The sequence below is a fragment of the Mus musculus genome, chromosome 11 (assembly GCF_000001635.26).
Source record: "Mus musculus strain C57BL/6J chromosome 11, GRCm38.p6 C57BL/6J".
NCBI classification, from domain to species: Eukaryota; Metazoa; Chordata; class Mammalia; order Rodentia; family Muridae; genus Mus; species Mus musculus.
Window position 1 is genome coordinate 41,544,000 of NC_000077.6, and position 11,829 is coordinate 41,555,828.

Here is an 11,829-nt window from a genome sequence, read left to right on the forward strand (position 1 = left end):
GAGAGGGGGTTAGGAGAAACCACTGTGGGAGGGGGTGAACAGGAGGGGGCCAGCAATCAGGATGTAAAGTGAATAAATAAAAGTAAATTTAATAATAGAAGATAAAAAGTGAAGCTCCTCATTTTAATTAATTCTTTAACAATTTCATTCAACGTGTGGACTATATATATCCTTCTTTAAATACCTCCCAGACCCAAACCCTTTCTTACCCATCCAAATCTATGTTCTATTTCTTTAACTCAAGTTTTTATAATAAATGCTGTTTCTTTTTTCTTTTTCCTTTCATTAATAAGCAGATGTTGCTTTTCTGCACAATAACCAAAAGAGACAGCTGTGCCAAAATGTCAATATTGAACAGGTTCCCTGCTGAACTTTCATTAATTTATATAAGCTATGTTATGGAAATATGTGGAAGCTATTTCAGATATCATAGGTCTGAACTAAATATCTTTCTTCTTCTGTCTTGAATTTTTTTCTTTTCTTTGAAAATTGATAAAATTGGCTAAAATACTTAAAATACATGCAAGGTTTTAAAGAGGAAACTATTTACCATTTTCTTTACTAAAGTTTCTAAGCTTAGTTTTCTTCTTCTTCTTCTTCTTCTTCTTCTTCTTCTTCTTCTTCTTCTTCTTCTTCTTCTTCTTCTTCTTCTTCTTCTTCTTCTTTTCTTCTTCTTCTTCTTCTTCTTCTTCTTCTTCTTCTTCTTCTTCTTCTTCTTCTTCTTCTTCTTCTTCTTCTCTTTCTCCTTCTGTATCTCAGTCTGTTACTAGTTCACAGCATTTTATATTTTTTTCCTAGTATTTTTTATATGATGTTATATTTGCATATTTGAACAAGCCAAGATTACTTAAAACAGTAAATCTGTGTGTGGGTTGTCTTATTGGGTTTCTATCACTGTGTAGAAACACCATGAGCAAAGCAACTCTTATAAAGGAGAACATTTAAGAACATTTCATTGGGGCTGACTTGAAGTTTCAGAGATTTAGTCCATTTTACCACAAGTAGTTTGAAATGTGAAAAATACTGCATAAATTTCTAAGACATTTTTGTTGTTCCAAATTATCATACTATTGTTAATATGATTTTTAACATTAAAATTTCCTAGAATGTTCTGAGATTGTGTTACTAGATAGTTAAAACGAGAGGATGATGTTGAAAGTATTTTCGTCTATTAGTGTATGTTTACTCATGATCACTTATTGGCTTATAAAAAATCTCATGCAGGATAGATCTGCCAACAATGCCTGGAATCTACTCTATCCATGTGAACATTCTCCCTCTGGTCCCGATTTTCACCTGGCATTGCTCCTTGGAAAGAAAGGATGAACCTGTGCTATACTACAATGCTTTATGCTTTTTGACATCCATATTCATACCTGCCAACTTCCCATTTTGAATGTGCACTCTTTGCCCTACGATAAATACAGATATATTTCACAAGAATATTAGAGTTAATAAGAAAGCAAAACCAGATTTATTCTAGTGGTATAATCTATCTTTATAACTAACAAAAACATTAGTCATATAATTTACATGGATATATTCAAGAGCTCATTTCATTTTCTATATTGTAGAAGAGTTGGTCACTCTGATTTTTAAAAGATAAAATTAAAAGTGTAATCCTGGCTTCTTATATAAAAGCCTCTCAATACAGAATAAGGCAATAAGCAATAAATAGGCTGGAACAGTAGAAAGAAGACTAAATGATATATAAATTCATCTTACTACTCTGAACAGAAATGGCCAAAAGCCAATGTAGAAAGAGACACAAAGTGGAAGATAAACTGCTGCGATTAAAAAAACGAACAATAAAAGTTCAAACCAGAAAAAAAATCTATAAACATGTGACAATCAATTTCAATTTTTCAATAGGTGATGGAATGCATTAAAGAAAACATTCTATTTCTCTGTCCTTGGAAGCAAACATAGAACATCTTCACAATGGGCAATGTGTGTATAAAACAAACATTGCCAAGCCAAATATTTAATGGAGTCTGTTGAAAATATCTGCCAGAAGATAATTTACTGTAGGCTTTCTATTTTAATAGGGTTGCATGAAGCATAACAGCAACAATCTAGTTTAACATAAAAGGAGAAAAAAAGTTTCACTCTAAAACCCTTTAAAGGCATCAGAATTATTTATAAACTATGAAATATGCCCTAGTGCATGTTATGATTAGACAAAAGGGAATGGGGAGCAAATAAAAAAATAAAAAGGGAGAAGTGCTATAAACCTAGTCAGATTGCAACAGCAAAGGCACTGAAGATCCACTTCCAGCTAACACATTTAAATAATATTTGACAGGGCTGCCTTAATGTAGTCACCTTGCATGAACCCCAAATTATTACTTGTCAAGAAATGGAGACAAATGTCTGCATATGAGAGTTTCTGACTTCTCTAGAGGAATTTAGCTGACAGTTGGGAAATATGTGGACAACAACAACAACAACAAAAAGGAATAAAAGATACAATCCACACTACGTGTTGCAAGGCAACCATGAATCTAGAAACTTCCTTCACTCTGGTCAAAAATCAGTTTCTCTAAAGGCAAGATAAAGCACAAAACTAACTGTGGGCTCATAGATTTCACTGCCATGGGGACCAGCTAAAGCTTTATCTTAACTGAAAAAAAACATGCCACCCAAATTAGCAGAAGCTAGCCTTTGTCAAGAGGCACCCATACAGACAGGAGGAAGAAGTTGAGAGACTTTTGCATAAACCCTGTGTGAAGACATCCACAGAGACATTAACTTAGAAATGACTGCATGTGCAGAAGTTATGTATCTTTGTATACCATTTTGGTAATTCTCATTAAGAACTTCTTGAAACTTATTCATATACTTCTGCAATAAATTACTTAAGATTTAATAAGCACTGAAAATAAATACAAAGCTGAAAAGATGCCTCAACAGTTGAGATCAGTGGCTTCTCTTTCAGGGACTTCTGTTTGGGTCACACCACGCATGTGATTATCTATTTGTATTCTTTACAACTGAAGTTCTAGGGTATCTGACACTTCTCTTTTTTAAGGACCTGAACACATATAGTGCACATAATGCATGCAAGCACACACCATAAAAGGAAAATAAGCCAATATAATTATTTGTCTTTAAATATGTTTTTTTTTTTTGGTTTTTGTTTGTTTGTTTTTTATACAGTTTATTAGAATCCCTATTCAGAGACAGCATTAAATGAGTACTTGCATTCCAGAATCTCACATGAAACTTTGAAATTAAGTTGTTCATAGACATTGCCATCTTACTCGAATGCACTTCTCCTGGGAACTCACTTGTGTATTGATTCGATGCTTGATTTGCTTATTGTGTGAGGTCCTCTACGCCACGGTTGCTCAGGACAGAGCTTCTCCTGGTGCACAGAGATCAGAGATGTGAGTCCTATGATAAGCTGGGATGGATCCGTGGCTTTAAATAACCCAATCCCTATATGTATCGTATCGTATTAGAGCAATACAGCAGATTCTAGGATCATTTCAAGTGATAAACTTTTAAGACAGGAAGGAACCTTGTCTAACAGGCAGTTTCTTTTTTTCTTTCATCCTTCCTTCCTTCCTTCCTTCCTTCCTTCCTTCCTTCCTTCCTTCCTTCCTTCCTTTCTTTCTTTCTTTCTTTCTTTCTTTCTTTCTTTCTTTCTTTCTTTCTTTTTTGCTTATTTTAATGAATTTTATTGATCTTTTGAAATTATAAACTTTTTTCCAATTTTTTATTAGGTATTTACTTCATTTACATTTCAAATGCTGTCCTGACAGTCCCCTATACCCTCCCTGCCCACCCTTCCCATACTCACCCACTCCCACTTCTTGGCCCTGGTGTTTCCCCTGTACTGGGTCATATAAAATTTGCAAGACCAAGGGGCCTCTCTTCCCAATGATGGCCAACTAGGCCATCTTCTGCTACAAATGCAGCTAGAAACAAGAGATTTGGGGATACTGGTTAGTTCACACTGTTGTTCCACCTATAGGGTTGCAGACCCCTTCAGCTCCTGGGGTACTTTCTCTAGCTCCTCCATTGGGGGCCCAGGGTTCCATCCAAAAGCAGACTATGAGCATCCACTTCTGTGTTTGCCAGGCACTGGCATAGCCTCACAAGAGACAGCTATAACAGGTTCCTTTCAGCAAAATCTTGCTGGCATATGCAATAGTGTATGCATTGGTGGCTGATTATGGGATGGACCCCCGGGTAGGACAGTCTCTGTATGGTCCATCCTTTCGTCTCAGCTCCGAACTTTGTCTCTGTAACTCCTTCCATGGGTGCTTTGTTCCCAATTTGTTCTGGGAAGGGGCGAAGTGTCCACAGTTTGCTCTTCCTTATTATTGAGTTTCATGTGTTTTGCAAATTGTATCTCGGGTATTCTAAGTTCTGGACTAATATCTACTTATCAGTGAGTGCATATCATGTGAGTTCTTTTGTGATTGGGTTACATCACTCAGGATGATACCCTCCAAATCCATTAATTTACCTAGGAATTTCATAAAATCATTGTTTTTAATAGCTGAGTAGTACTCCATTGTGTAAATGTAACACATTTTCTGTGTCCATTCCTCTGTTGAGGGTCATCTGGGTTTTTCCCACCTTCTGGATATTATAAATAAGGCTGCTATGAACATAGTGGAGCATGTGTCCTTCTTACCAGTCGGAACATCTTCTGGATATATGCCCAAGAGAGGTATTGCTGGATCCTATAGTAGGAGTATGTCCAATTTTCTGTGGAACCGCCAGACTGATTTCCAGAGTGGTTGTACAAGCTTGCAATCCTACCAACAATGGAGGAGTGTTCCTCTTTCTCCACACCCTCGTCAGTATCTGCTGTTTCCTGAATTTTTTATCTTAGCCATTCAGACTGGTGTGAGGTGGAATCTCAGGGTTGCTTTGATTTGCATTTCGTTGATGATTAAGGATGTTGAACATTTTTTCAGGTGCTGCTCAGCCATTCGATATTCCTCAGTTGAGAATTCTTTGTTTAGCTCTGTGCCCCATTTTTTAATGGGGTTATTTGGTTTTCTGGAGTCCACCTTTTTGAGTTCTATATATACATTGTATATTAGTCCCCTATCTGTTTTAGGATTGGTAAAGATCTTTTCCCATTCTGTTGGCGGCCTTTTGGTTTTATTGACAGTGTCTTTTAGCCTTACAGAAGCTTTGCAATTTTATGAGATCCCATTTGTCAATTCTCAATCTTACAGCACAAGCCATTGCTGTTCTATTAGGGAATTTTTCCCTGGACCCATATCTTCTAGGCTTTTCCCCACTCTCTCCTCTATAAGTTTCACTCTCTCTGGTTTTATGTGGAGTTCCTTGATCCACTTAGATTTGACCTTCCTACAAAAAGATAGGAATGGATCAATTCACATTCTTCTATATGATAACTGCCAGTTATGCCAGCACTATTTGTTGAAAATGCTGTCTTTTTTCCACTGGATGGTTTTAGCTCCCTTGTCAAACATCAAGTGACCTTAGGTGTGTGGGTTCATTTCTGGGTCTTCAATTCTATTCCATTGGTCTACCTGTCTGTTGCTATACCAGCACTTTGCAGTTTTTATCACAACTACTCTGCAGTACAACCTTAGGCCAGGCATGGTAATTCCACCAGAGGTTCTTTTATCATTGAGAAGAGTTTTTGCTATCCTAGGTTTTTTGTTATTCCAGATGAATTTGCAAATTTCCATTTCTAACTCAGTGGAGAATTGAGTTGGAATTTTGATGGAGATTGCATTGAATCTGTAGATTGCTTTTGGCAAGATAGCCATTTTCACTATATTGATCCTGCCAATCCATGAGCATGGGAGATCTTTCCATCTTTTGAGATCTTCTTTGATTTCTTTCTTCAGAAACTTGAAGTTCTTGTCATTCAGATCTTTCACTTCCTTAGATAGAGTTACACCAAGGTAATTTATATTATTTGTGACTATTGTGAAAGATGTTGTTTCCCTAATTTTTTTCTCAGCCTGTTTGTCCTTTGTGTAGAGAAAGGCCACTGATTTGAGTTTATTTTATATCCAGCTACTTCATTGAAGCTGTTTATCAGGTTGAGGAGTTCTCTGGTTGGATTTTTAGGGTCACTTATATATATACTATCATATCATCTGCAAGTATTGATATTTTGACTTCTTCCTTTCCAATTTGTATCCCCTTGACCTCCTTTTGTTGTCGAATTGCTCTGGCTTGAACTTCAAGTACTATATTGAATAGGTAGGGAGAAAGTGGGCAGCCTAATTTTAAAATCAGTCCCTGATTTTAGTGGGATTGCTTCCAGCTTCTCACCATTTACTTTGATGTTGGCTACTAGTTTGCTCTGGATTGCTTTTATTATGTTTAGGTATGGGCCTTGAATTCCTGATCTTTCCAGGGCTTTTATCATGAATGAGTGTTGGATTTTTTCAAATGCTTTCTCTCCATCTAACGAGATGATCATGTGGTTTTTGTCTTTGAGTTTGCTTATATAGTGGATTATGTTGATGGTTTTCCATATATTAAACCATCCCTGCATCCCTGGGATGAAGCCTACTTGGTCAGGATGGATGATTGTTTTGATGTGTTCTTGGATTCGGTTAGGGAGAAATTTATTGAGGATTTTTGCATCAATATTCATAAGGAAAATTGGTCTAAAGTTCTCTGTCTTTGTTGGGTCTTTTTGTGGTTTAGGTATCCGAGTAATTGTGGCTTCATAGAATGAACTGGGTAGGCTACCTTCTGTTTCTATTTTGTGGAATAGTTTGAGAAGAACTGGAATTAGATCTTTTTTGAAGGTCTGATAGAACTCTGCACTAAACCCATCTGGTCATGGGCTTTTTTTTTTTTGGTTGGGAGACTATTAATGACTGCTTCTATTTCTTTAGGGGATATAGGACTGTTTAGGTCATTAATGTGATCCTGATTTAACTTTGGTACCTGGTATCTGTCTATAAATGTGTCCATTTTATCCAGATTTTCCAGTTTTGTTGAGTATACCCTTTTGTAGAAGGATCTGATTATGTTTTGGATTTCCTCAGGATCTGTTGTTGTGTTTTACTTTTCATTTCTGATTTTGTTAATTAGGATGCTGTCCCTGTGCCCTCTAGTGAGTCTGGCTAAGGGTTTATCTATCTTGTTGATTTTCTCAAAGAACCAGCTCCTGGTTTGGTTGATTCTTTGAATAGTTCTTCTTGCTTCCACTTGGTTGATTTCATCCCTGAGTTTGGTTATTTCCTTAACAGGCAGCTTCTTATTAGTAGTCTACTCAGTAAGTAGTGTCCTTTCAAACTTCTCGGGCTGTGGAAGTAAAAGACATACAATAACAAACAGAGGATGCTGACCACTGTAGACATGATATTTCCAGAGGATGCAGATCTGCAATGTCTTTGAAAGTCACCCAGGCAAATGTGGAAGATTCCTCAATTAGGACGCAGTCCTGTTGTGTTTTGAAAATGACTTTTCAAACTGCTCTACTCCACTCACAGAATTTTGGCCTTTCCTAATAGTCAAGTGCTTCTGCTATCTTTGTCATGAATTATAGAGCACAGGCTTTTATTTTTTAAATTCAATTTTACTTGTAATTCACTCTATATTCCATTCCCTGTCCCACCCCTTCAACCCTCCAACTGTTCCACATCCCACACCTCCTCTCCACCACACCCCATCTCCACGTGGATGCCCTTACCCCCAACCTACCTGACCTCTAAACTCTTTGGGGCCTCCAGTCTTGAGGATTAGGTGCATCATCTCTGAATGAACAGAGACCTGAAAATCCTCTACTATATGTGTGTTGGGTCCCTCATATTAGCTGGTGTATGCTGTTTGGTGGTCCAGTGTTTGAAAGATCTGGGAGATTCAGATTAATTAAGACTGCTGGTCCTCTTACAGGATCACCCTTCCCCTCAGCTTCTCTCAGCCTTCCCTAATTCAACAACAGGGGTCAGCTGCTTCTGTCCTTTGGTTGGGTGCAAATAACTGCACCTGACTCTTTCAGCTGCTTGTTAGGTCTTTCAGAGGGTAGTCATGGTTGATCCCTCTTTATGAGTGCTCCACAATCTCAGTAATAATGTCGGGCTTTGTGACCTCCCCTTGAGCTGGATCCCACTTTGGGCCTGTCACTAGACCTTCTTTTCATCAGGCTCCTCTCCATTTCCATCCCTGTAATTCTTTCAGACAGAAACAATTATGGGTCAGAGGTATGACTGTGGGGTGGCAACCCCATCCCTCACTTGATGTCCTGTATTCCTGCTGGAGGTAGGTTCTATAAGTTCCTCTTCCTACTGTTGGGTATTTCATCAAAGGTCCCTTCCTGTGAGTTCTGGGAGTCTCTCAACTCCCAAGTCTCTGGCATTCTGGAGGAGTAGGGGATACCCCAACCTCCTATTTCTTGAGGTTGCCTGTTTACATTTTTTTCTGCTGGCCCTCAGGGATTCAGTCCTTTTCGCTCACTGAATACCAGACCAGGTTCCCCTCGCACCCCTACTAACCCCTCACCAGGCCTGAGTAGTTTTCTCAGTCAGTTTTGGGGAATTTCAAAGTCTGTGGCTTCAATGTTCCTTGTTGTTCTTGTACTGTTTCTGTCCCTTATGCTCAGATAAAATTGCATTATATATTATATCAAGTGTCTATAGGTACTAATAGGAAGAGTGTCATCTGATAACACCAGGCTCCTATACCATTACCTTTATACTTCTTACCTTTGCCTTCTACTAAGAGAAAACACTTTAAATTGTATTGAAAGGCCTGATTATATTTTCATAGAATATTATAAGGATAAAGTAATCTAAAGACAAAATAAGCTAAATTGGTTTAGTTCACATGGGTATAATTACTAAGAATGCAGCTGAAGAATTCTCATTCCAGAAAAATCAATGGAAAAATTATATTAGACCACTCCTGAGGATCTGGAAATCCAAGTATGTTTACAAAATGCAAAATACAAAAACAAACAAAGCAACAAACAAAAAACCAGAATCAGAACTTTTTTTTTCTGCTCTTTGCTAACTAATATTTAAAAAGCTAAGCTACTCATGGTACTCCACCCACTTGCACTTGGGAGGTTCAGCCAGGACTGAGAATGTGAGCCCAGACTGAACCACAAATAAAACCATATTTTAGAAAACTTCTTCTCACAAAAGACTGACATAATGTAGGAAATTTTGTTAGGAGATTACATATTAGAAAGAGAATAAATGACTATGGGTTCCAACAGTGGGTGCTGCTTGGTGTAATCTTTTTTTTTTCTTTCTTTCCATGTATGATATTGGCAAATTCAGCAATCAAGAAAAGTAATTAAATAAGAACAAAGGGTATTACGAAAATCTTCTGGCCAAAGAGGAGAAAACAATAGCTTATGAGATCAGAAAATATTGGTAGAATTGTATTTCATAGTATATGTTACATAGAAACTTGCAACCTCGTTTATAAAAACCATTGGTGGTGATATTACACTTGGCCTCAGTCATTCTACTCTGTATACTATCCTTTCCCCTCATACCTGAATGACTCTAGAGAAAACCCAAGTCTTCAAGCCTTGTATGTGTCAAGTCTTAGTAACTTTTTATGTCATGCTCAGTTGATATCCCTCAGATGCTTGCTCTCTTCTGAAGGGAAGTGGAGGGAAGTAGACCTCTAGGAAAGAGGAGGTGTTGGGAGGGAAACTGAGAGATGAGGAGGAAGGGAAAACTGCAGTCAGAGTATACTATATAAGAGAAAAATAAAAAGTAAATAAACACATAGCATAGATAGATAGATAGATAGATAGATAGATAGATAGATAGATACATACATACATACATACATACATACATACATACATACATATATACATACCACAAATGAAGACTAACAGTTTTACCCTGTTCTGTTTTAAGGGCACAAGGATGTCTGGACTGCCATTCTTATCCATTACTAAAGAGCTTCTTTCTCCCCTATTGCAGTTGGGATCTGAAATGATCTCTAAAGGCCTCTGTGTTAAAACAACAAAAAACAAACAGAAAAATCCTTAACCCCCTGTTTGGCACTATGCTGGATGATAGAACCTGTTGCTTACAACATCTTTTGGGGTAAGAAGGCACAGAGGCAATGGCATAGACTTCCAGAGTTGGGCAAGTGGCAAAATTAGAATCATATATTACAGAAACTGGGCAAATCTTTATAATTCACTCCCAGCATCCCATTAGTTATCAAGTAGCTAGATATGATGTTATCTTTATTTCAGTGGCTCAAATAATTGCCTGATCCAGCATCAGTGGCATCTAGGTGTGCTGGCAGATTCTAGGTTGGCTCAGGAAATAAATATCAGGTGCATATATGCCAGCATTACATCTTGGCCTACTTGGCTAAGTTCCTCCTACAGGAACCTTCAAGAGTTTACTTCCTGTGAGATGGTTCAAATCATAGTTGCAAGTGCTCAAAGAGATTATGGGTTCCTGGTCTCCTTCTCTTACTTCTCTATAATGAGTGGGTTTTCTGTTTTTGACTCCTTGCCATGACAAATGTGATATCCTATTGTGCTGCCAAATTGAGATACCCAGAAAGAGGAAATCCCTGTTAATTGCCTCCATCATATTTTCCTGTAGATAATGTGTGTGGAGTATTTTTTGTTTGTTTTGTTTTTGTTTTTGTTTTGTTTTGTTTTTGTTTTTGTTTTTGGTTACGTAGTGGGGCCAATCCTACCATGGGTGGTACCATCCCTAGGATAATGTGCTGGGCTTTCTAGAATTGTAGCTGAATGTAATCCAGAGATTAGGCCAGTAAGCAGTGATCCTCTGTTGATTTCTTCATCAAGCTCCTACCGTAAATTCCTCATTGTCTTCCTTAGATGATGGACTATAACCTGTAAACTAAAAAATAAACAACTTCTACTCCATGTTACTTTTTTATTTATTTTTTATTCCATTTTTATTAGGTATTTTCTTCATTTACATTTCCAACGCTATCCCAAAATTCCCCCATAACCTCCCCCAACTCCCTTACCTACCCACTCCCACTTCTTTTTTTTTTTTTTTTTTTAAAGATTTATTTATTTATTATATGTAAGTACACTGTAGCTGTCTTCAGACACTCCAGAAGAGGGCGTCAGATCTCATTACGGATGGTTGTGAGCCACCATGTGGTTGCTGGGATTTGAACTTTGGACCTTCGGAAGAACAATCGGGTGCTCTTACCCACTGAGCCATCTCACCAGCCCCCACTCCCACTTCTTGACACTGGCGTTCCCCTATACTGAAGCATCTAAAGTTTGCAAGATCAATGGGCCTCTCTTTCCAATGATGGCCTACTAGGCTATCTTCTGATAAATATGCAGCTAGAGACATGAGCTCTGAGGTGGGGCGGGGGGGGGGGTACTGGTTAGTTCATATTGTTGTTCCACCTATAGGGTTGCAGACCCCTTTAGCTCCTTGGGTACTTTCTTCCCATTGGGGGCTCTGTGTCCCATCCAATAGCTGACTGTGACCATTCACTTCTCTGTTTGCTAGGCCCAGGCATAGCCTCACAAGAGACAGCTATATATGGGTCCTTTCAGCAAAATCTTGCTATTGTATGCAATGGTGTCATCGTTTGGAAGCTGATTATGGGATGGATCCCCAGGTATGGCAGTCTCTAGATGGACCGTCCTTCCGTCTCAGCTCCAAATATTGTCTCTGTAACTCCTTCCATGGGTGTTTTGTTCCCAATTCTAAGAAGGGACAAAGTGTCCACTCTTTGGTCTTTATTCTTCTTGAGTTTCATGTGTTTTAAAAATTCTATCTTGTATCTTGGGGATTCTAAGTTTCTGGACTAATATCCAATTATCAGTGAGTACATGTCATGTGAGTTTTTTGGGAATGGGTTACCTCACTCAGGATGATGCCCTCC